Consider the following 25,733-nt stretch of genomic DNA (forward strand, 5'->3'; position numbering starts at 1 on the left):
CTTAGATACCGCTACCAGGTTTAGTATTGATACTCAATACAAAAACGATACTCGATACTCGATGCCAAAACGATACCGCCGCAAAAAAAAAAAACGTAGTCACAGAATAACCTTTGGGTATCTTTTGAGTTTTTGTCATACTGTGATATGGTGATTTGAAGGAGTCAGGCGCAGGAGGGTAAATTACAGAATAACAGGATTTATTCCGGAATAAATGACGCAATAAAGCGTCAAAACAGTCCAGTGTGCAAAACAGGCGCACTGAAACTAAGAAGGCACACGGGGAAAATAACCCGGTGATGCAACATTCAAGGAGCTCCACCGAGCTTCACTAATCTCACAATATACTATCACACACAAAGACAAGGGGGCAGAGGGAACACTTATACAGGTACTGATGAGGGGATATGAACCAGGTGTGTGTAATAAACAAGACAAAACAAATGGAATGATGAGATGAGGAGCGGCAGTGGCTAGAAGGCCGGTGACGACGAATGCCGAAGCCTGCCCAAACAATTAGAGGAGGCAGCCTCGGAGGAAGTCGTGACACGTACTTTGTTTGAAGTTCTAGCATGAATATAATGGTAGGCTGACTCGCTGTAGCTAATGGAGTTGTGGCACTTGACTTCTGTATTTAAAATAAGAGAAACCAATAATGAGATGTAGAAATGTAGCCTAAAATCCTTCTACAAAACCATACATGAGACTCAAGAGCAAACAAAATAATTGTACAATTAAATCTAAACTGTTTTAAAATGTAATTTGATACATATCAATATATATATTTCAGTTTATCATTGCCATTTTAAGAAGATATCTTACATTTCAAAATAAGACGCTGCCCCTTTAAGACAGATCGAATCTGATCACCAGGATCCATTCCACCGTGGGAAGCTTGTGTGTAACTGTGAATAAGCATAGCTAGAGATAAACTCTGTGGACACGTATGTGTTTGTGTGCCTGTGTGTGTGTGTGTGTGCGTGAGTTTGTGTGTCTGCAATTGTGATTAGCAGCAACGACACACGAAGGTCTAAGTGGCTCAGACATTGGGATAACTCTAAATAGCAGCCAGAAAGATAATGGTTGTTTAGGTCCACGCATGTTTGACTGTGACCAGCGTCATAATCACACACTGCATAAGAACACACCTTGGTTTCTCAGTGCCACACACACCGCATTCACTTGCCCGCACGCACACATACACACACACACACACACACACACACACACACACACACACAGTCCCCGCAGTCACAGGTGTGTGTCGTCTACCAGGTAACCTTAAACACTGGCACCCTAAACGTCTCCCAAACACAAACACCTGGGGGTGACTGGGATAAAACCACCAAAACCATTTCAGATCAACAGGTGATTCCTCTCACACAACATCAAAGGCCTTACTGTGACAGATAGGACAGGAGGTGGGGGGGGGGCTCAGTGTTGTTTAATGACTCAGATAAATTGCATTATAGCATTACATTCCCAAAGACTTATCCACCGGATGGGGACACAGTATAATAAGGTATTATAATTCAAACAGGTTAAGCAACATCATTGGGAAATAATATGGCAGAAAAAATTATGGAAGAGTAGTGAGAATTGGAGGGGTTCCCAAAGGTTGAGGACTTGTTCGTTCAGGCTTTTCATGAAACTATAAGAAGTCCTACATAATATGCACTACTGGCTATATCTCCAAAGACTGCATTTTGAGGTTTCTCCCTACCATGTACATGGCATGGCACGTGTTGTTCTTCCATTCTGAGAGTCAAACTGTGTGTCATCCTCGGGAAATTCCTACACTGTCAGATCATTGAGGAGTTGTCCTTGCCTGTTGCTAACAAGATGTAATTTAAACAAGATCTTCCTTGGAACAGGGAATGAGTGAGTGTGTCACGCTGGATTCAAACCAAAGAGTGTGTGAAAACTATGGCTGGCACAATTACCGTATAACCGTGTAACTGACAGTTATGGATGAAGACCATCATGAAAATAAAATAACCGTCATAACCATAAAAATATATATATATTATTATTATTATTTATTTATTTTATATATTCTTTTTTTGGGAACAACCAGCTGACTGAAAACGGGACGGCCGGGTATTCTTGCGGTTGAGTCCGTTTTTGCGGTAACATGGACTCTTAACAACGTGATTAAACTTTGTTGCTCCTTGCTGAAACAACCAAGGTGTTGTAGAACCTCTAACCCTGGCAATTTGACTGGTAAACTCTTGTGTAAAATAGCAATGGCTGCCTGGTATTGTGATGCAATAATTCCCATGGTATTGTAATGTTCATTCAAATTATGTTAGCTGATGTGGCTCATGCAATGGAATGTATTTTTTGTAATGTCAGTTGAGTAGAATCAACAAATCACAACACATATTGATGGGTACACTTTAACTTCCTACTTTGCTCCTATGGGTACACTCACATTGGCCGCCAGTCCACCTATTAAGCCATCATTGACTTGAATGGGGACCCCCGTTCTATTCATTCTGTTTTTATGGCAGCACATGTAGTCAGGAGCGGAGAGGAGAAAATGTGCTATTTGAATGGCTATTACAGAGACCGCAGTCATTTAGCTGGCCAGTTACCATCATCCAAAATTCCAAGACCGTCACAGCCCTAGTGAGAACAACAAAGACATGAAATGATAGGATACACTAAAACAAAGATTGCACCATTTTCTTTGGACTGCCTGTGACCCTTTAACACAATATAATAACACATTCTACCAAATCATTGCAACTTCTCAAAAACGTATCTAAACTTTTGGAAGGGAACAACATCTCACTTCTCTTTTGAAAACACTCGTTATCACATTTCCACACACTTTCACAGTGCCATATCGCCATCCAAATCAGCAGTGGTTAGATCTTTGCAACTACTCAAACCCAACTCATTGTGAAAATGCTCCCCCACCCACGCTCATCCATAGACAACACATAGTCTGCCAAGAGCAGTGGGGAGAACAAGGTGTATTTTACAGTGTTCAAAGTCACCAGAGCCCACAGATGGTTAGATACAGCCCACACCCAACGGTGATGAATAGGGGTCACGCTCTTATTGAGCTCAATATGAATCCCATGCGATAATGTGCAAAGCAAGAGCTGTACACTTTTAGTCTGATTAAACATTTATAGAGCTTCGCTCTGAAGTGAACTGCTTATGTTCCTATCTGTTTTCATAAGGTCTAATTAGGGTTGAAAAGGAGGGTATATTCCTGGAAACCTTAAACATTTACCAGTAAACTACCAGAATGTTGGTCTCTTTCAAGGATTTTATGTAATCTATCATCAGACATCTAGTGGCCCTTTTGGGCATTTCAGATTATCACAGGCGTCTGTAATAATCTCTGGCCCTCTGTGTGGTTTTATCACATTTAATTGAATGTGATTATTAAAAAATAAAAAATAGAATAACAAAGCTGTAAATCATTGTCTTAAATATAAACCCTCAATTTTGTGAATACCATTTGTGTTTAATATGAGGGTTTCAGCATGAAATATCCTTTACAGTTTACTACAGTGCATTTGGAAAGTATTCAGACCCCTTTACTTTTTCCACATTGTTACGTTACAGCCTTATTCTAAAATGGATTAAATAAATAAAAATCCTCATGAATCTACACACAATATCCCACAATGACAAAGCGAAAACAGGCTTTTATAATTTTATAAAAAAACCGAAATACCTTATTTACATAAGTATTCAGACCCTTTGCTATGAGACTCGAAATTTAGCTCAGGGGCATCCTGTTTCCATTGATCATCCTTGAAATGTTTCTACACACCTGTTTATATAAGGTCCCACAGTTGAGAGTGCATGTCAGAGCAAAAACCAAGCCATGAGGTCGAAGGAATTGTCTGTAGAGCTCAGAAACAGGATTGTGTCGAGGCACAGATCTTGGGAAGGGTACCAAAATAATTCTGCAGCAATGAAGTTCCCAAAGAACACAGTAGCCGCCATCATTCATAAATGGAAGAAGTTTGGAACCACCAAGACTCTTCCTAGAGCTGGCCGCCCGGCCAAACTGAGCAATCGGGGAGAAGGGCCTTGGTCAGGGAGGTGACCAAGAACCCGATGGTCACTCTGACAGAGCTCCAGAGTTCCTCTGTGGAGATGAGCGAAACTTCCAGAAGGACAACCATCTCTGCAACACTCCGCCAATCAGGCCTTTATGGGAGAGTGGCCAGACGGAAGCTAGTAAAAGGCACATGACAGCCCGCTTGGAGTTTGCCAAAAGGCACGTAAAGGACTCTCAGACCATGAGAAACAAGATTCTCTGGTTTGATGAAACCAAGATTGAACTCTTTGGCCTGAATGCCAAGCGTCACGCCTGGCACCATCCCTACGGTGAAGCATAGTGGTTGTAGCATCATGCTGTGGGGATGTTTTTCAGCGGCAGGGACTGGGAGACTAGTCAGGATCGAGGAAAAGATGAACGGAGCAAAGTACTACAGAGAGATCCTTAATGAAAACCTGCTCCAGAGGGCTCAGGACCTCAGAATGGGGCAGGACAACAGAACAACAACCCTAAGTACACAGCCAAGACAATGCAGGAGTGGCTTCGGGACAAGTCTCTGAATGTCCTTGAGTTGCCCAGCTTGAACCCGATCAAACATCTCTTGAGAGACCTGAAAATAGCTGTGCAGCGACGCTCCCCATCCAACCTGACAGAGCTTGAGAGGATCTACAGAGAAAATTTTGAGAAACTCCCCAAACACATGTGTGCCAAGCTTGTAACGTCATACCCAAGAAGACTTGAGGCTGTAATCTCTGCCAAAGGTGCTTCAACTAAGTACTGAGTAAAGTGTCTGAATAACTATGTAAATGTGATACCAGTTTTTTTTATTTTATACATTTGCTAAAATTTACAAAAAACGGTTTTTGCTTTGTCATTATGGGGTATTGTGTGTAAATTGATGAGGGAAAAAAAACAATTTAATACATTTTAGAATAAGGCTGTAACGTAACAAAATGTGGAAAAATTAATGCACAGTATGAATGCACTGTATGTCAATATGTACAGTGCCTTCAGCAAGTATTCACACCCCTTGATTTTTTCCGCAATTTGTTTTGTTACAGCTTGAATTTAAAATGTATTAAATTAAGATTTTGTGTCACTGACCTTGACACAATACCCCATAATGTCAAAGTGGAATTTTGTTATATAAATAAAAAAAAGCAGACTGAATATCCCTTTGAGCATGGTGAAGTTATCAATTACGCTTTGGATGGTGTATCAATACACTCAGTCACTACAAAGATACAGGCGTCCTTCCTAACTCAGTTGCTGGAGAGGAAGGAAACTGCTCAGGGATTTCCCCATGGGGCCAATGGTGAATTTAAAACAGTTACAGAGTTTAATGGCTGTGATAGGAAAAAACGGAGGATGGATCAATAATAGGGCTCTCCCCAACAACAAGAAAATCTTGGTCTACCGAAAATCTTCATCAACCAATAGATTTTTCCATATATAAAGTGGGGAGAACAAGTATTTGATACACTGCCGATTTTGCAGGTTTTCCTACTTACAAAGCATGTAGAGTTCTGTAATTTTTATCATAGGTACACTTCAACTGTGAGAGACGGAATCTAGAACAAAAATCCAGAAAATCACATTGTATGATTTTTAAGTAATTAATTTGCATTTTATTGAATGACTATACGTATTTGATACATCAGAAAAGCAGAACTTAATATTTGGTACAGAAACCTTTGTTTGCAATTACAGAGATCATAAGTTTCCTGTAGGTCTTGACCAGGTTTGCACACACTGCAGCAGGGATTTTGGCCCACTCCTCCATACAGACCTTCTCCAGATCCTTCAGGTTTCGGGGCTGTCGCTGGGCAATACGGACTTTCAGCTCCCTCCAAAGATTTTATATTGGGTTCAGGTCTGGAGACTCCAGGACCTTGAGATGCTTCTTACGGAGCCACTCCTTAGTTGCCCTGGCTGTGCGTTTCTTGTCATTGTCATGCTGGAAGACCCAGCCACGACCCATCTTCAATGCTCTTACTGAGGTAAGGAGGTTGTTGGCCAAGATCTCGCGATACATGGCCCCATCCATCCTCCCCTCAATACGGTGCAGTCGTCCTGTCCCCTTTGCAGAAAAGCATCCCCAAAGAATGATGTTTCCACCTCCATGCTTCACGGTTGGGATGGTGTTCTTGGTGTTGTACTCATCCTTCTTCTTCCTCCAAACACGGCGAGTGGAGTTTAGACCAAAAAGCTCTATTTTTGTCTCATCAGACCACATGACCTTCTCCCATTCCTCCTCTGGATCATCCAGATGGTCATTGGCAAACTTCAGACGGGCCTGGACATGCGCTGGTTTGAGCAGGGGGACCTTGCGTGCGCTGCAGGATTTTAATCCATGACGACGTAGTGTGTTACTAATGGTTTTCTTTGAGACTGTGGTCCCAGCTCTCTTCAGGTCATTGACCAGGTCCTGCCGTGTAGTTCTGGGCTGATCCCTCACCTTCCTCACGATCATTGATGCCCCACGAGGTGAGATCTTGCATGGAGCCCCAGACCGAGGGTGATTGACCGTCATCTTGAACTTCTTCCATTTTCTAATAATTGCGCCAACAGTTGTTGCCTTCTCACCAAGCTGCTTGCCTATTGTACTGTAGCCCATCCCAGCCTTGTGCAGGTCTACAATCTTATCCCTGATGTCCTTACACAGCTCTCTGGTCTTGGCCATTGTGGAGAGGTTGGAGTCTGTTTGATTGAGTGTGTGGACAGGTGTCTTTTATACAGGTAATGAGTTCAAACAGGTGCAGTTAATACAGGTAATGAGTGGAGAACAGGAGGGTTTCTTAAAGAAAAACTAACAGGTCTCTGAGAGCCGGAATTCTTACTGGTTGGTAGGTGATCAAATACTTATGTCATGCAATAAAATGCAAATTAATTACTTAAAAATCATACAATGTAATTTTCTGGATTTTTGGATTTTCTGGATTTTTCTGGACCTCTACATGCTTTGTAAGTAGGAAAACCTGCAAAATCAGCAGTGTATCAAATACTTGTTCTCCCCACTGTAGACACATCCTATGTGTTTTAATCAAATCAACTATATGCACTGAGCATGTTTGATGCTTTAAGCGCACTGTTTGATTAAATAATTAAGACACACAAATGACTAGAGGGAGTCTGACAGCAATTTATTTGATTGTGCTCAGACTTGCTGCACTGTGTTAAAAACAATGACAGCGAGTGACTGTGTGACTAGCAGCCGTTGTCTCTCTTTCCTCCATGCTACAGCGACCACCACAGAATATCAACAGTGTTAATCGCACTGTCCATGTTGCTGAAGCTGCAACATGTAATTACAGCAATTTCTGACTGAAAAGTTATGTTATCCCTCATTTGTTTAGGAAAAACAGTCCTATTACCTCAACCCTTGCTCTCTTTACGTGACACATGTATGCATCGCATGCACGTGACCAATGGGGCCTGACCTATAGTATATCATAATCACATCAATAAAACAATGTACACAGCACTAAATAAATTCTAAGCGTACCAGAGAGTCTGCTGCAATGCTTACTTAAATAAACAGTCACATTCATTCATGAATGCAATTTCTGACATGGAACAGTTTATTTATTGTTTACGCTAATTATGCAAGGGTCACTTTATTATTTATTAAGCTGGTTGAGAGAATACCAAGAGTGTGCAAAGCTGTCATCAAGGCAAATGGTTTTTACTTTGAAGAATCTGAAATATAACATATATTTTGATTTGTTTAACACTTTTTTGGTTACTGCATGACTCCATATGTGTTTTCATAGTTTTGATGTCTTCACTATTATTTTACAATGTAAACAAATTTAAAAATAAAGAAAAACCCTTGAATGAGTAGGTGTGTCCAAACTTTTGACTGGTAGTGTAAGTATTGAAATATAGGCCTAAGTAAGTTACGGTATTAAGACTAAACAGTATGTGCTCTTTGGCCTACAGGCTGCTATACTAAGCCTACTAATGATAACGATATGACTTATTATTATTATCATGATGATCATAATAATTATAGTAACAATAACAAGAAGATCAAGAAAAAATTGGGTTATTATTATTGATATAATTTTTCTGACAATTTGGTAGAGTGTAAACAACACTAAATAAATTATAAGTATACCAGAGAGGCTGTTCTAATGAACAGAAAAACAGCTACATTTGTGAAATTGTTTATCCCACATGTTGTGGTTATAAGGCTTGGTGCTCACGGAATCAGTAGGCTATTAAACAAACACTCAAACAGAAGCAGGATCTGTCTTATTTCTGTAGATATATATGGATGTTTTACAGTATGAAGCCAGGCACATTTAAGAGTTACGCTATTGATTATAGACCTAATTAAGTTAGCGTATCCTCTCTCCTCACTTTTCTTAGAAAATTAAGGCAAGTGCTGTTTTCTCGTCTCCTAACTCCGCTGCTGCCTCCGCCACATTCTTCTCGACACCAATCAGCTGGTTAACTTTGCTATAATGCACATAGCAACATGGTCTAGGAAAAGGTGTGGACAGCGACCACTATCCAATGCGAGAAAGTGCATTTGTTATAAAATAATATTATTTGTTATTAATGTTGCACACCATTGTTCTTATGTAATATAACCATATACAATTTCAGTAGCACATGTCTTCGTGATGGACTGTGCCATCCCCACGGCCTCCACAATGGATTAGTCCACTCAGACAGGTGCAAATCAGACAATTCTCTTGTACACCATGAAATTATATGTATTGTTTGCTATTGCTCGACTAAAGAAATCTTGGTCGACCAACAGCCTATTGACTATTGGTCAGCCCTAATCAACAACATTGTAAATACTCCACAATACTAACCTAAATGACAGGGTGAAAAGAAGGAAGCCTGTACAGAATAAATATATTCCAAAACATGCATCCTGTTTGTAATAAGGCACTAAAGTAATACTGCAAAAGAAATTGAAAAGAAATTAACTTTTTGTCCTGAATATAATTTGGGCAAATCCAACATAACACATCACTGAGTACCACTCTTCATATTTTCAAGCATGGTGGTGTCTGCATCGTGTTATGGGTATGCTTGTCATCGGCAAGGACTGGGGAGTTATTTAGGATAAAAATAAACGTAATAGAGCTAAGCACAGGTAAAATCCTAGAGGAAAAACTGGTCCAGTCTGCTGTCCAACAGACACTGGGAGACAAAATGCACCTTTCAGCAGGAAGGACAATAACCTAAAAAACAAGGACAAATATACACTGGAGTTGCTTATAAAGACGACATTGAATGTTCCTGAGTGGCCTAGTTACAGTTTTGAAAATATATGGCAAGACTTGAAAATGGCTGTCTAGCAATGATCAACAACCAACATGACAGAGCTTGAAGAATTTTTTAAAGGATAATGGGCAAATATTGTACAACCCAGGTATGCAAAGCTCTTAGAGACTTACTCAAAAACACTCACAGCTGTAATCGCTACCAAAGGTGATTCTAACATGTATCGACTCAGGGGATTGAATACTTATCTAAGCAAGATATATTAGTATTTCATTTTTCATATATTGTTTTTAGAATCGTCAAATGTCTTTCTTCCACTTTGACATTGTTGTGGATCATTGACAAAACAGGACATTTAAAAACATTTGAATCCCACTTTGTAACATAACAAAATGTGTAAAAGGTCAAGGGGTGTGAATACTTTCTGAAGGCACTGTATTTGTTGTCAATGTTTTGAATACCATTTAAAAAAGTTATTCAAGTATAAATTACTAAAGTTACAATAGATTGGCATAGATTTTCTGTTAATTACCTAAACTATTGAAGATTCTGGTAACTTTGGTAAATTACCGGTAGCTTTGCAACCCTAGTTCTACTGGATTGGTACAACAATACTCTGTCTATTTGGTAGGCCTACAACACTGCTGCCTATATATGCTGTCTGCCTGACAGAGTACACCCAAAAACTACGGCAGAGAAACTATATTTCGATCGTGAAATTCTCGCAGAAACATTCCTTAAGTCTACACCGTGCCCAGTTCTTTTGGATGGAAAGTAAATTAAAGTGTGTCTGCCTTTGATCAGCATTAGGAGCATGGCTACTGACTGAGGTATTTTATGGAGTCATGAAAAGTGAGAAAGGGGAATTTTTCAGCCCTCTGTAGCTAAAATAAGCTGTAGCTGTACTTTTATGAGGGTTACAAAGCAGAATGCAGAAGCGTGTGAGCTAATCGTGTGCATGAGAAAGCTTACTTCAACAATTTCCATTTACAGCCTTGTACATCGCCATATATGTCTCTTTGGACTTAGAGTAAGTGTCTGTTTTACAAAGTTACAGTAGTAGGGTGTATGTTGATGTAATTTCGACTACTGCTTCATACATTGACACACACACAAATAACACACACCACACACACCAGTTTGGAGGTTCTGTGTGAAGCAGTCTAGAGTCTGCAGCCGTTAAAGGGAACAACGAGAGACCTCCGGAGCTGTGTTGTTGAATAGGCAGCCTCCCCTATTCTTAGGTGCCTTCCCATACAGAGGCTGTTTCCTATTCACAACACAAGGTCATTAGATAATACACAGTGGGGACCTCAAGACCAATATGGTGGGGGTGTGAGGATCATGCTACAAAACAACCCTTTCCCCAACTCACACTCCCCCTTCTCGGTCTCTCTACACACACACAGGAATTATGATGTCATTATTACGCCCCCTTCTCAATTCAGTCCAGTGTTGTTCAGCCTTTCAGAGTGGGTTTCCTCTCTGTGTGCTGTGTGTGTGTGTGTGTGTGTGTGTGTGTGTGTGTGTGAGTGTGTTAGTGTGTGAGAGAGAGAGAGAGAGAGAGAGAGAGAGAGAGAGAGAGAGAGAGAGAGTTATTCACTGAGTGTTTGGTAAGACTCACACACAGGACTAACTCAGGCCTCACTGGCATCTCTTAGCTCCCAGCATGCTCTACTTTGGTGATCACAATAACTAATGCTGAGGGAGCACTATGGCCTATTGATTTACACTGATGCTCAACTCAGGAATGAGAAAACAATAAGGGGGGAGAGAGAGGAGAGGGAGGAAGAGAGACAGACAGACAGACAGACAGACAGACAGACAGACAGACAGACAGACAGACAGACAGACAGACAGACAGACAGACAGACAGACAGACAGACAGACAGACAGACAGACAGACAGACAGACAGAGGATTGAGATTGAGAAACGTGAAATACAGCGAGACACTTGTACTACATTTGTAGTAATTGGGCTCTCATCCACATGAGCAAACAATTAGGTTCGGGCCCTGCTACAATCCACTAAAGCCAGTATGTGTCATCAGTAGAGACAAGTACGTGGACACAGCACAGTCATGGTAGCAGCCCAGTTACTGTAGGGATAGCTTGGCAGCCAATGACGGAGTTGGCAGCCAAGTCACCATGACGACGGAGCTGCCAAGCCTCATTTCAAAAACTCTAGTCTGCGCCCAACTCCGTGGATGAAATCATCGTAGAGTTGAGGTACTTGGCAATGACACGACGTACCCCTGCTCGTCTACATTTCTCTGTCAGCCTACTCTTTGTTGGAGGGATTTTTTCTTAGTTCAATGTTTGAGAAAGCATTCTTACGTCGGTTGAGACTGTCCAGACTGTAATATGGATAACTTTTTAAGTAGTTTCAATAAGTTTTTGAATCTATAGAGCAGTTATTACGCATTCATGAATCATCAACATATTTTCTATGATCTTCAACATCATACGACCTATAACAGTTTGTTGAAAAATACAGCCACTAAGCTACATAACCTTGGATGGGTGATAGATGGGTGGTAAGCCACAAAGCAGACCCCACAAATCATGATGACATCACCATGGCGACATATCTCTATTATCTATAATTATGTGGGATCATGTCAACATAACAGAGAGATCACCCACATTCAAAAGTTCATCAAAGAAACAGGGCACTAATTGAGCATAATTGAAGGTGTCCTAAATATGTGTCTCTGAGCTATCACCACAGGGTTCAAACATAGTTTTTTGTTTGCCTGCGCTACAGATGGCTAAGAAGGCTATATTGGTCCCTAATACAGGACTAGTAAAGGCCCAGTGCACTACTTTTGTATTTTGCATTTATTTTATTCTGATTTTTAAGGGGGTGCACCCTCAAGGCAGGAAAATTGGTCCATTAAAGTGGATTTGCAAATATTAGCCTACCAATGGAATTCAGGAGGGGAAATGAATAGGCTATTTATTCTCCAGTACAATGCATGTTATTCTAGGCATCAATGCTGTTCGTGTGTGTGTCTGTGGGTGCGTGGTTAGTCCAATTTTGATAACCTCTCTGTGTTGAATTACAATCCATCTCAAAGATCGCCATGTAGGCAGACACCCGAGCTGTGCGCTGAGCACAAATAATAAAGTCAAAGAGCCCTGGGGAGAATAGCCGGGTCACTACACCCGAGGCCGGCAGAGCGCCTGCCAGGTGCTAGAGGCGAGCCATGCACGCCACACAGGTAGCCAACAGTTTGGCACGCGCACTAACATCCTTCATTGGTTTTATGGTAAAGACACTCTGCAGACTACCTGCACTAACGCCTCCATCATACCTACAGTATTTTTTTAGCAAAATGGTACACAGCATCATCTGGATATGTGTGCAACAAAAGTTAAACATTCACCTTTTGCTACAATTTCTGTCAAGCTGTCAACGCATAAAATGTGATGCCTACGTTCGATAAATCCAACGTATGCACCACACAGAACGCACCTCAACTACACTGCCTTTGCAATGCAATGTTGCAAGGCAAACACAGCGTTCCATTGTAAATGAATGTACTTCTGGTGTACCAAAATGCAATAACACTATCGGTGTGATCGAGGCGTAACTGTGCCACCTGAATTGCCCTGACTATCACTGCCAGTCTGGCACTATACATAGCCTATATCTAGACCTAGAGCACCGTTTTCTGTTATACTTTGACTACCGCCATAATCTTTCCACTCCTGGAACCAATCAAATCAAGCTTGAATTACACAACACCTTCTCCTCTTATAAACGCGAAAACAAGATCCAAATGCACGGACCGTTAACGCAGTGCTTAATGTAACCGGATATTTATGTAAGGAACTGTCAAACTATTATTTAGAAACTTTCTTATGAGACTTAAAAGTGAGATTAAAACCTAAAAATAGCAATTATTTGTATACTCACTAACTTGAGCTTGCAACTACATTCAGGCACTTAAGAGCAAATAAGTAGCTTTAAGCCTACCAGTTGGTTGATGAGCGGGGGTTGAGAATGTCCTCTTTGGCCGTGAGCAGTGACAGGCTATAGGTATCGAGGTTAATCGCTCGCATAGTGATAGTAAAGTTTTCTACAATCCACTCCCGAAGATTTCTTCACTTCTCTAGTCACACTAGAAACGTACTAGAAACGTAACACGGCCACACCGAAACACTTACGCGCGTTCACGGCCGGGAGAACGATTAGTAAGTAGGCTTATCTCATGCAAAGTAGTGGAAGTATCAAGTGGAGAAGAAGGTGACAGTCCGCCAGCAAGCTATGCAGGCTGCACACACACACACTGGGTTGTTGAGGCTGTTGCAGACTTTCAGCAGTGAGATGGAAATACGTTTTCACCAAAAGCTCCACCTCCTCCAGACAAGTTCGGGGAAAGCTCAGATATATTCTAGCTGGTTCTGGTCCCCACTTCAACTATACACACCCAGTGGCGACCTGTCATTCAGGGTAGGTGAGCCCCAACTGTTTTGAGCCCCACATTTTTAGCTAAAATAAATCAAGAAATAATATTTGTGGGTTGCCTGTTTTGCATGTTATTTTTGCATTAATACCTAATGTTCTCTAGTTACGCTGTGATTGGCTCAGTGTTCTGTCACTCATGGGGACACTACATCACTGCCAAATCTAAGGGTAGAGCTCGAAAATTCAAGCCCCTTGGGTGCTGCCATAGAATTACATTAGAAGTGCCCATCCAAGAAGGCTCAACGTCATTGGCCACAAATAAAATGACATCAAATCACATAATATCTACAGTAGCTTTGATTGGACTGATCATGTCAACATCATACTTTCAAAATCTTAGCTAGCAGTCATCATCATGAATCAAGTCGACAATCTACTGGCAAATCCTTTTTAATCCTTGTCATATGAAGATAAATAATGAATAGAAATTATAGATACAACGTATCGGTGCTCATCGGCCATTGGAGATAAACATTACACAACAAGTTGGAAATCGCAAATTCAACAATGAGTGGTTTGGAAGGAATCAGTGGCTAACTGCAAGCATTGCAAAGCAATCACTAGCCTGCTATTCAGTAATTGGGTGTGGGGTCCCAATTCTGGGTTTAAGGGATAAACATTCAACACTGGCCATGCTGTCAATCCATCATGATTTCTCCCGAACTCAAAACAACTGTTAACTCGGAACTGGGAAATCTGACTTCAGTGAGTTCAAGACAACTGGGAACTCGGGAAAAAACGAGCTCCGACTGGGAAAATCAGTTTTGAACGGTCATCCAACTCGGAATTGTAAATCGGGATCTCGGGCCTCTTTCTAGAGCTACGACCTGAAGATCACTGACCTCATCATGATTCAACCAGTTTTTTTCCCCGAGTTCCCAGTTGTCTTGAAAGCACCATAAATTCAGACAATGCCAGACTTTGATGACAAAATGTGCCCATGAAGGACCGGCGCGCCACCTTCCTGTTCAAGTGAGCACAGCACAACAAGGTGAATCCAAAAATGTATTGTATGCTGCTGCATAAATGATGTAATATGCCAGGGAGATATAGCTAAGAAAGTAATACTAAGTGTATGTTGTGTAGTAAGCTGTTTGTAGCCCATGTGCCTCACCCTAATAATTTGGTATATTTTCCCCTATTAATTGTGCCTACTGTTCTGACTTGGTGGTGCACATGTAGCCTATAACCTGTTTTAGAGAAATGTAATGATCGAATATTGTAAGAGCTTTCATTGTCTGCTTATATGCCCCCTTTATTTATCCTACGGTTCTGACTTGGTGTACAGGAAGAACACTGTAAGAACGGCCCATGTTCTGAATTCTGTCGCTGTACATTTCAAAAGTGCTGAACAAATAGTTATATTTACTATGTCCATCCTAGCTCGCTCATTAATGTCTTAATCAAAATTACGGATTGCCTCTTATCCGCTCGTCGTCCCCTTATGCCATAGTTTGTACATCTCAATTGTCAGTAGAAGCCACATTTGTTTAAGCAAGTCAGCCATATCAGCTATGTTTTTTTAAAAGGCTGTAAATGAGGCTGAATGAACTGTTTCGCTGCCAGACAAGGCTCCGCTGATAGCCAGGTGTAGCAGTGGTAAGGTGTTGGGACTGCTGTTGGGTCTCTGCTGTTGGGACAGCTTTATGTAGGCCCTAACAGTTTGTGGGCACCATTTGTCACCGTTATAGTGCAATTAATGTATTGTTTAGTGTTGTGTTGTGTAGTGGCTTTGCTGGCATGCATCCCCCCCAATTTTTGGGGGTTTGCCCCACCAAGATTTACATGCTAAAATCACCACTGCACACAGCATTCTCTTCACCTCCATTCCATACTTTAATAATAAGGTGGAATTGTGGAAATGATGTATTTTTTTATAATTAAACCTAGTATCCTTAATTGAAACAATAATAAAGCTGACACCCCGCCTCTGTTTTGGTATAAAGCTGAGGGATGGACCTGGAGAAATGTAACCACTCTCAAATTCATAGACAGAGCTATAGATGCAAGGACTGACCATCCATGATATCAAAATTATAGTTTTAACCATGTTTTGAGGCTAAACAGTGTTTGTTTACATTTACATTGTTTATAAACATTGCAGTAAAACAAGCTTGTTTTGTGGGTTCTGATGGAGTATGACAGTTGAAATAAGCTCATGAGGCATTTATAAGTTATATTCTTCAAGAATCAATGGGTATATACTGTATCATTAATTTATAAATCCAAAAATGAATGTAGCAACTAAGGATTCTAGCTTTAACTTGCCTTAAAGAGACATTCTGGAACTTTGGTGACTAGGGGTAAGTATTTTTTTATCCTCCCACTTTGTGTCAATGTGTAGTTCATACATGCATAATATATGAGCAGAATTACTGTCTTACCTCAATTATCCACAAAATCCCTAGTTTGAAAGTGATTGTTTTCTGGATGTTTTGTGGCACCATTTTGAGGACTGTAAGCTTGGCCCGCTGGGCCAGCCCCTAGCAATTCGAGTTCCAGCCAATGAGCTTCAGCCCCTCGCCATTTGAGTGACAAGATGCACATGCACATTGACGAGTTACACAGTGAAAGAAGAAGGTTGCCCCAGGCTCATGTCAGGTTCATGACAAGCCTCAGGAAAACACACCACTTTATATTGGCACTGGGAGGGAGGGGCGAATGTCAGTGTGAGGAGCGCCAGTGAAGGAGTGGTGGTGCTGCTGCTGAGATTTAGAGGGGGCATGGGGGTGAGGGGGGGGGGGGGGCAGCTATGGAGCTGTCACTCTCTCTTTGTCCCCACAGCCCTTTGAGTAGGCCCCAAGCAGCCCTTGGAAGCCCCCAGAGAAGCCATTTACAGTGAGGGCCATCTCCATCGAGACCCTTGAGGAACAGAGGGACACATTTCATGGGAACTGCAACTGAGGCAGTCAGCATGTAAAAAAAATAAAAAAGTACAGGGGCCTTTTTTTGAGTTCGAGAACAGCTGGGGGTCTGGACAATGCATGCCCAGTGCCACACACACTTTACACGCGGGTGGACACGCCACACACACACACACACACACACACACACACACACACACACACACACACACACACACACACACACACACACACACAAACACACACACACACACACATTTTCAGACTCAGTTCTCTGGTATTTGAGTGCCGGTTAGGGGAGGGGGTATGCATTGACCTGTGTTTCGGAAAGTTTCTCAGCATTTTTTAAATGGTAATTTTGTGATAATTCAGTGCAGATGTGTCATTTGATAGATAGTATTTTTGTGTCTGGTGTGTCAATCCAGAGTTTCCCCTTAGATCTTCAGAGATTCAGTGGACAAACAGAGAGTGACTAAGCCTCAGTGAATATCTGCTCATCAGACTCACACAGACTCAGTGTCTTTCTGGCATATCAAACCATAACCGTAACTACCTTAAAGGAAAAAATACAGAACCATGCTTTCTCCATCTTCCTCTTTTTTTGTCCAATCGCCATGGCCGGCTCTAGGCTTTTGGGGACCCTAAGCGAGATTTGGTTGGGGGGCCCCCCACCTCGCGGCAAAACATTTTAGTGGCCCCCCTCTTGACGGTGGAGAGAATAATTGAAGTTTGAATGTTAATTTCCTGCAATTCTACACATTTTGCAATGAGGAGTAGATAAAATGTTGCCGTTTTAAAGGCCCAGTGCAGTCAAAAACTAGATTTTCCTGTGTTTTACAGTATATATTATGAGCCTAAAATAATACAGTGAAATTACGAATGTGATGATAATGCCCTTTTAGTGTAAGAGCTGTTTGAAAAGACCACCTGAAATCTCTACCTGTTTTGGTGGGATGGAGTTTTGGCTATCCTTGGTGATATCACCATGCAGTAAATTACTTAATAGACCAAGAAGTAGAGTTCCAAACCTCTCTGCCAGTGAGAGAAAATGTGTAGTTTTCCCCTCCCCACGCAGACCACTCACAGACAGTCCTAGCAAAATTCTTGCTTGAAAAATTTATCTTTGCTAAGAAGTTATTTGTTGTTTATTTTTTACAATTGTGTAATTCTAAACAATCACAGGAAGGAACTTAATTGTTACCCAGAATGTATTTGATATTGAAATAAAAACGGCTGCATTGGACCATTGAAGCATGTTTTCTGCAATTTTACACACTTTGCCATGGGGTGGAGAGAAAACTTTTTATTATAACACATTTCTACTAATTTTGCCATGGGGCAAAGACCATTATGGGGTGGAGAGTTATTTTTGCCATGTTAATATGATATCTGAGTGAGAATTGGAGAATTGGTCCCTCTGGGCACGTGCCCTGCGTGCCCGGTCGATATTCGGCCATGATTACTACAAATTTAGATAGCTGGCTAGACTAACTTACCCATCTAAAAACTGTTTGCTGACATGGCTAATTGAGTGACTGTCAGTGACTGACATAACAAGAGAAAAACTGCTGATGCACAACCAAATGTATAAATTGCACCTGGTGTATTCTACTATTCTTACTCTTAATAGTAAGTTGAGACCCCGACTGAGTCCCCCCCCCCCACAAAATAAATAAATATATACCGCTTAAGGTAGTTATGATTATGCCTGGAACCGGCCCTGTCAATCGCCTTAAGGCACTCTCTACACGCTCTTTACTCTGTCTTTACTCTCTTTGCTGCATGAACAGTAGTGCTACCACAAACTCCTATTCACCTCTGCCACCTCTGCAGTCGATCTCACTGCATCGCTCCTTAAAAGGCTAAACCTCCACGGGAGCCCACCTACAACCCCCCCCCCCCCCCCCACCCTCCCACCCGCCTACCGCTCCAGCCACCCCCTGCCTCCCCCTCCACTGGGTCATCGCCAAGGCTACATGACAGAGGGCAAGACATGCCTATATCCCATGCATCTATTGTTCTTACAACTTCCTGTCATTAGGGGCTTCTCTCTGGCCTGTCTGGTGCTCCTGGCTGGATGTGAACATTTGTGCTGTTATGCTTCACTTCAGATGGCTCTGGCATTTCCTCCTCTTGGGTGCGGTGGCAGGCAGCTTTGTTGGATGTGGCTTTTAGTGAGGGAAGGGGGAGGTGAGATTTGGAGGGGGGCTGGTTGGGAGGCGGGGGGTGTTCATTTGACTCTTTACTGAAACTCTTTCTCTCTCTAAATTGGCTTAAGAGGAGTTGCTGCTGGCTGTTGGTTGTTTTCCTGTGGCCTGAAATAGCCTGAACAAACTCAGTGTGGGTGACAGAGTGTTGAGATGAGTATCCCAAAGACAACATTCTCTCTCAGCTCTCTTGATTGTGTGTCTAGGTGGTTGTTATTGGTCACTATGTACAGTATATCCATTGCTAGACATGGTAGGCTCATTCATGTTTATAAGCATGGTTATAGGCATGGTTGATTACACAGTACATTGGTGCATGGTGATGTATTTCCTCGCAGTACACAAGCAGAGGTTTTCAGTTATAGAAAGGCATTCTATAGTGAATATTTCCCAGAGCCGACTAGCTGAAAAATCTGTCGATGTGCCCTTGAGAAAGACACTTAAGGCTCTAGATAAGACCGTCTGCTAAATGACTAAAATGTAATGTAAAATGAACTTTAAAAACGCGTGCGCAGTATGAGCTATTGCTGATATGCTTTATTTTCTGCATATTGAACCGATAAGTACAGCCTTTCCCAGGACATTATCATGTTTAGTTGTCTTGTGAATTTACTACTCGCTGGAATGTGTCCTACCTTTGAAGGCTGCGGGGTGAGATTTATTTTTGACATGTCAAAACCATGCTGCACAGCGTTATCTATCCTCCAAGGAAAATACTGCAATGGGCAAATCAGCAGAGGGAATCATTCTCAGGCATTCGACGCTAACTGTAGGCTTTCCATCTATTCCAGTCCATTAACCTCACAGCTATGTGGAGGTTCAATTATTAATTAAGATGGGCAGGCTTAACTGAAACATATTTCTCTTTTATCTTTCAAAGACATCAACACATGATTTGTATGAAATTCCAAGCCACGTGATCATACAATATATATACAAAAGTATATGGCCGAGCAGCCGCACACAAGCCTAAGATCACCATGCGCAATGCCAAGCGTCGGCTGGAGTGGTGTAAAGCTCGCGGCCATTGGACTCTGGAGCAGTGAAAAGGCGTTCTCTGGAGTGATGAATGACGCTTCACCATCTGGAAGTCCGACGCACAAATCTGGGTTTGGCGGATGCCAGGAGAACGCTACCTGCCCCAATGCATAGTGCCAACTGTAAAGTTTGGTGGAGGAGAAATAATGGTCTGGGGCTGTTTTTCATGGTTGGGGCTAGGCCCCTTAGTTCCAGTGAAGGGAATTCTTAATGCTACAGCATACAATGACATTATAGACAATTCTGTGCTTCCAACTTTGTGGCAACAGTTTGGGGAAGGCCCTTTCCTGTTTCAGCATGACAATGCTCCTGTGCACAAAGCGAGGTCCATTAAGAAATGGTTTGTCGAGATCGGTGTGGAAGAACTTGACTGGCCTGTACAGAGCCTTGACCTCAATTCAATCGAACACCTTTGGGATGAATTGGAACGCCTACTGCCAGCCAGGCCTAATCGCCCATCATCAGTACCCGACCTCACTAATGCTCTTGTGGCTGAATGGAAGCAAGTCCCCGCAGCAATGTTCTAGCGGAAATAATATAATAATAATATGCCATTTAGCAGACGCTTTTATCCAAAGCGACTTACAGTCATGTGTGCATACATTTTTACGTATGTATGGGTGGTCCCGGGGATCGAACCCACTACCCTGGCGTTACAAGCGCCATGCTCTACCAATTGAGCTGCAGAGGACCCAGAAGAGTGGAGGCTGTTATAGCAGCAAAGGGGGGACCAACTCCATATTAATACCCATGATTTTGGAATGAGATGTTCGACGAGCATACTTTTGGTCATGTAGTGTATCTGAAGTTGGAATGTGGCCTGCATGACATCATGGACCAGCACTGAGCAAACGCAGCCTGATTTCTTCTTCCCTCATAACCTTTTAGTGTTGAGCCTATAAGGTGGCATGTTATTGTCTCTCTGGCTGGTATTGAGGTAGACGTGGGAGAGCTAGACTGCTGATAGAACGTAGTGGAATACTTATTCAGTCACAATAAGCCGTACAGTAAGTCTATGAGGCAGGAAGAGACCCAGACCACCACCAACAGCAGACCCTGTTGAGACAGTGACAACATGTGAGGCACGCTTGTATGTCAATGCAGGTATTAACACATCAAAGAACAGATAACAAGAGGAGGTTACTGTGAACTAATGTCGATCAGATGAATGCCATTTTCAAATGTACTATCTACTGCTAGAGAAAGGAAGTGTGTCTTCCAGTTGCCTTTTAGCTCTGGTGCTGGACTGCTCTGGACCGTGTTTCCTAGCCCAGCTGGGATGAGCTAACACACTGGCGGCCTGATACTAGGGTGTGTTCTGGAAGCACCCATCACCAGGGTGTGTGTGTGTGCGAGAGATAGAGAGAGAGAGAGAGAGAGAGAGAGAGAGAGAGAGAGAGAGAGAGAGAGAGAGAGAGAGAGAGAGAGAGAGAGAGAGAGAGAGAGAGAGAGAGAGAGAGAGAGAGAGAGAGAGAGAATGCAGGCCTGTAGTAATATATGTTGAGTGTATGTGTCTGCTCTCTGACAGGGTTGAAGCTCCTTGCCTCTCAGGTGAGGTCACCCTTCAGCTATGTGCCTCCCCAGCTACTCTGGCTGACTTATCTTCCCCTGGAGCCCCAGTGTGTCTAACATACACATACACATACACATACACATACACATACACACACACACACACACACACACACACACACACACATACACACACACACACACACACACACACACACACACACACACACACACACACACACACACACACACACACACACACACACACACACACACTTTACACACATGCACTGGCAAAATACCTTAGACTCACTAAACTTGAGTTACCAACACATTGTATAACTCTCTCTCTTTCTCTCCACCTCTCTATCTCTCTTCCTGTCCCTCTCTCTGTTTGACAAAGACTTTACTGAAGAATCCCTACTGTTGACCAATCACCAAACAAAGGCGCTTAGACTTCAGCTCCAAACTTCGGCTTGACTCCAGAAAAAAATGTGTGCCCGAACTGCCAAAAGACCCCTCACCGAAGTCCAAAACTAACAAAGAAACGTCACTAAATATCGTCATAATATATGCATGAACTCTATCGAACTGTTTCGGCTGGGAAGCGTGCGGACGCCTTTAGATTCCCCCGTCCATCACAAAGTTGAAAGGTAGGTTGTTTGAGTCGATGATCTATATTTTCATCTCAAGTTGATATGCTTGCTCTTGAAACGTCAGCTCAAATACAAGATTGTTAGCTGCAAGGTAATATTCTCCCTCCTTTCTTCCCAGATTCACATCTTCTTATCCTCTCCCTTTGAGAAAGCTCTGAAACGAGAGCCACATGTGGTGGTGATGTCACCGTGTGTCACTAGCTCTTAGACTGCGTTAAACGAGGCTGTGGCGGCCTGGCGGTGGTGCTCAGTGGGAACTCTGAACACATCACAGATAAAGCAGCTGACACAGCATTAAGGCCTGTAATCATGGCCTCACCGACGCCTCTGGACAGACGACACACAACAACTCAGCGGTCACCGGCACACACACGTTTGTAAATCCCCCCCTTTTACTACAATATGAGGAGAAATGACGTCAGTTAAAAAGGACTCTGGGTGGCAGTCGGTTACTGGTGATGCAGGGGTGTTGTCAACATTGTGGCACATGTGAGGGTTGTTATTGCCATCAACCAATTTTCCACACACACACACACACACACACACACACACACACACACACACACACATACCCGGGTTGAGATGGCGTGGGTACAAGAACTCCATGACCCGTAACCACTCAACCACCCCCACTGCCCTTCTAATATTACCCATAAGCCACATCACTACAAGTCACCATGGCAACCCAGCAATCCCCAGCCCAGTTCGCGTCGCGTTCACTAAACCCTTACCAGACTTCCTCTATTAAAACACAAAACTCTGACGGTTGGAAAGACTATATCTTAATGATTAATGTCTGCTATGACTAGAACAGTGAGCAAAATGGCATAGATTTGGGCTGACTCAGTATACAGTTTGTCTATCAGACTTCCAGAACCTTTCAGGAAACTTAGAAAGTAGAATACTATCCTGGATACAGGCAGAATACTAGATACTTTGGCAAAAAGCCATTACATGTTGGCGGGAACAAATAGAGCGAGCTGGGGTATGCAGTTTCAAAATGGGGTAACAGTTTGGTTTGTGTGGGAATTGTTATTAGACAGTTCACAACCACTATGGGGTTATACAGTCACATCCACAATCATTGACACCCTTGATTAAGATGAGCAAAAAAGACTGTATACAATAAATAATACAAATACTGAGCTACTGAAAATTGTATGCTCCAAAATATTAAAATTATATTATTTTATACTAATCAAATTGCTCAGTGTAAGAGTAATGCCTTTTCTTTTCAAAAAGATAAATGTCAACATTTTTAGTACCCGTAAAGATTCTTATAAATAAAATGAAACAAAAATGATATCTGCATTAACATTCTACTTTTTTCTCAGTTTAAGGAACTGTATTGTGGCCTTCCATGGCTTCCTGTTTCACTGGTACATAAATGTAAAAGCCCTTTGTCATCCATCACCATGGGAAAAGGCAAAGAACTCACAAACAAATATATCACTCATCACAATTAGGGCAACAATTAAGAAGTTTAAAACCACTGGAACAGTGGTAAACTTGCCTGGTATTGGACTCAAGTGTATCTTGTCCCCACGTCGGGAGGCAAAGAAAAATCCAAGGGCCAAAATTGGAGAATTACCAAGTATCCAAATCTACAATTAGACGCATCCACCATGCCAATTGGCTCTTTGAAAGGTTTGCCAGAAAAAAGCCTTTATTGAGAGCAACCAACAAATGTAAAAGCCTGGAATTTTCTAAACGGCATTGGCACTTGGATTGGAACCAGTGCTATGGTCAGATGAGATAAAAATAGAGCTCTTTGACCACGCACACCAAATCAAATCAAATGTCATTTGTCACATGCGCCGAATACAACAGGTGAAACCGTGAAATGCTTACTTACAAGCCCTTAACCAACAATGCAGTTCAATAAATATTTACTAAATAAACTAAAGTAAAAAATACAATAAAAAGTAACACAATAAAATAACAATAATGAGGCTATATACAGGGGGTACCGGCGCCGAGTCAATGTGCGGGGGTACAGGTTAGTCGAGGAAATTTGTACATGTAGATAGGGGTAAAGTGACTATGCATAGATAATAAACAGTGAGTAGCAGCAGTGTAAAAACAAAGGGGGGGGGGGGGGGGGGGGGGGGGGGGGGGGGGGGGGGGGGTCAATGTAAATAGTCCGGGTGGCCATTTCATTGATTGTTCAGCAGTCTTATGGCTTGGGGGTAGAATCTGTTAAGGAGCCTTTTGGACCTAGACTTGGCGCTCTGGTACCACTTGCCATACGGTAGCAGAGAGAACAGTCTATGACTTGGGTGACTGGAGTCTTTGACCATTTTTTGGGCCTTCCTCTGACACCACCTAGTATATAGATCCTAGATGGCAGGAATCCTGGCCCCAGTGATGTACTGATGTACCCATAGCGCCTTATGGTTGGATGCCGAGCAATTGCCATACCAGGCGGTGATGCAACCGGTCAGGATGCTCTCGATGGTGCAGCTCTATAACTTTTTGCGGATCTGGGGACCCATGCCATATCTTTTCAGTCTCCTGATGGGGAAAATGTGTTGTCGTGCCCTCTTCACGATTGTCTTGGTGTGTTTGGACTATGATAGTTTGTTGGTGATGTGGACACCAAGGAACTTGAAACTATCCACCCGGTCCACTACAGCCCCGTCGATGTTAATGGAGGCCTGTTCGGCCCTCCCTTTCCTGTAGTCCACGATCATCTCCTTTATCGTGCTCACATTGAGGGAGAGGTTGTTGTCCTGGCACCACACTGTTTCATTGTTGTCGGTGATCAGGCCTACCACTGTTGTTTCGTCAGCAAACTTAATGATGGTGTTGGAGTCATGCTTGGCCACGCAGTCGTGGGTGAACAGGGAGTACAGGAGGGGTCTAAGCACGCACCCCTGAGGGGCCCCCGTGTTGAGGATCAATGTGGCAGATGTGTTGTTGCCTACCCTTACCACCAGTTGCAGAGGGAGGTGTTTAGTCCCAGGGTCCTTAGCTTAGTGATGAGCTTTGTGGGCACTATGGTGTTGAACGCTGAGCTGTAGACAATGAACAGCATTCTCACATAGGTGTTCCTTTTGTCCAGGTGGGAAAGGGCAGTGTGGAGTGCAATTGAGACTGCGTCATCTGTGGATCTGTTGGGGCGGTATGCGAATTGGAGCGGGTCCAGGGTTTCCGGGATGATGGTGTTGATGTGAGCCATGACCAGCCTTTCAAAGCACTTCATGGCTACTGACGTGAGTGCTACGGGGCGGTAGTCATTTAGGCAGGTTACCTTCGCTTTCTTGGGCACAGGAACTACGGTGGTCTGCTTGAAATATGTAGGTATTACAGACTCGGTCATGGAGAGGTTGAAAATGTCAGTGACGACACTTGCCAGTTGGTCCGCGCATGCTCTGAATATACTTCCTGATTATCCTTCTGGCCCCGCGGCCTTGTGAATGTTGACCTGTTTAAAGGTCTTGCTCACATCGGCTATGGAGAGCGTGATCACACAGTTGTCCAGAACAGCTGGTGCTCTCATGCATGCTTCAGTGTTGCTTGCCTCGAAGCGAGCATAAAAGGGATTTAGCTTGTCTGGTAGGCTCGCTTCACTGGGCAGCTCGCGACTGGGTTTCCCTTTGTAATCCATAATAGTTTGCAAGCCCTGCCACATCCGACGAGTGTCAGAGCCGGTGTAGTAGGATTCAATCTTAGTCCTGTATTGACGCTTTGCTTGTTTGATGG

The 25,733-nt window shown here is 42.7% G+C and overlaps 1 pseudogene across 1 annotated transcript in view; it reads right to left on the reverse strand.

Moving 5' to 3' along the window:
• Positions 1 to 13,421, reverse strand: part of LOC311144514 — a 63,843-nt pseudogene extending 50,422 nt beyond the window's left edge. Inside the window, exon 1 of the transcript XR_014615565.1 lies at positions 13,260 to 13,421. The product of XR_014615565.1 is annotated as an uncharacterized misc_RNA (transcript). The remainder of the gene's footprint in view (positions 1 to 13,259) is intronic.
• Between the last annotated feature and the right edge of the window lie 12,312 nt (positions 13,422 to 25,733).

Source organism: Coregonus lavaretus, assembly GCF_964263955.1.
Source record: "Coregonus lavaretus genome assembly, chromosome: 17".
Lineage (NCBI taxonomy): Eukaryota > Metazoa > Chordata > Actinopteri > Salmoniformes > Salmonidae > Coregonus > Coregonus lavaretus.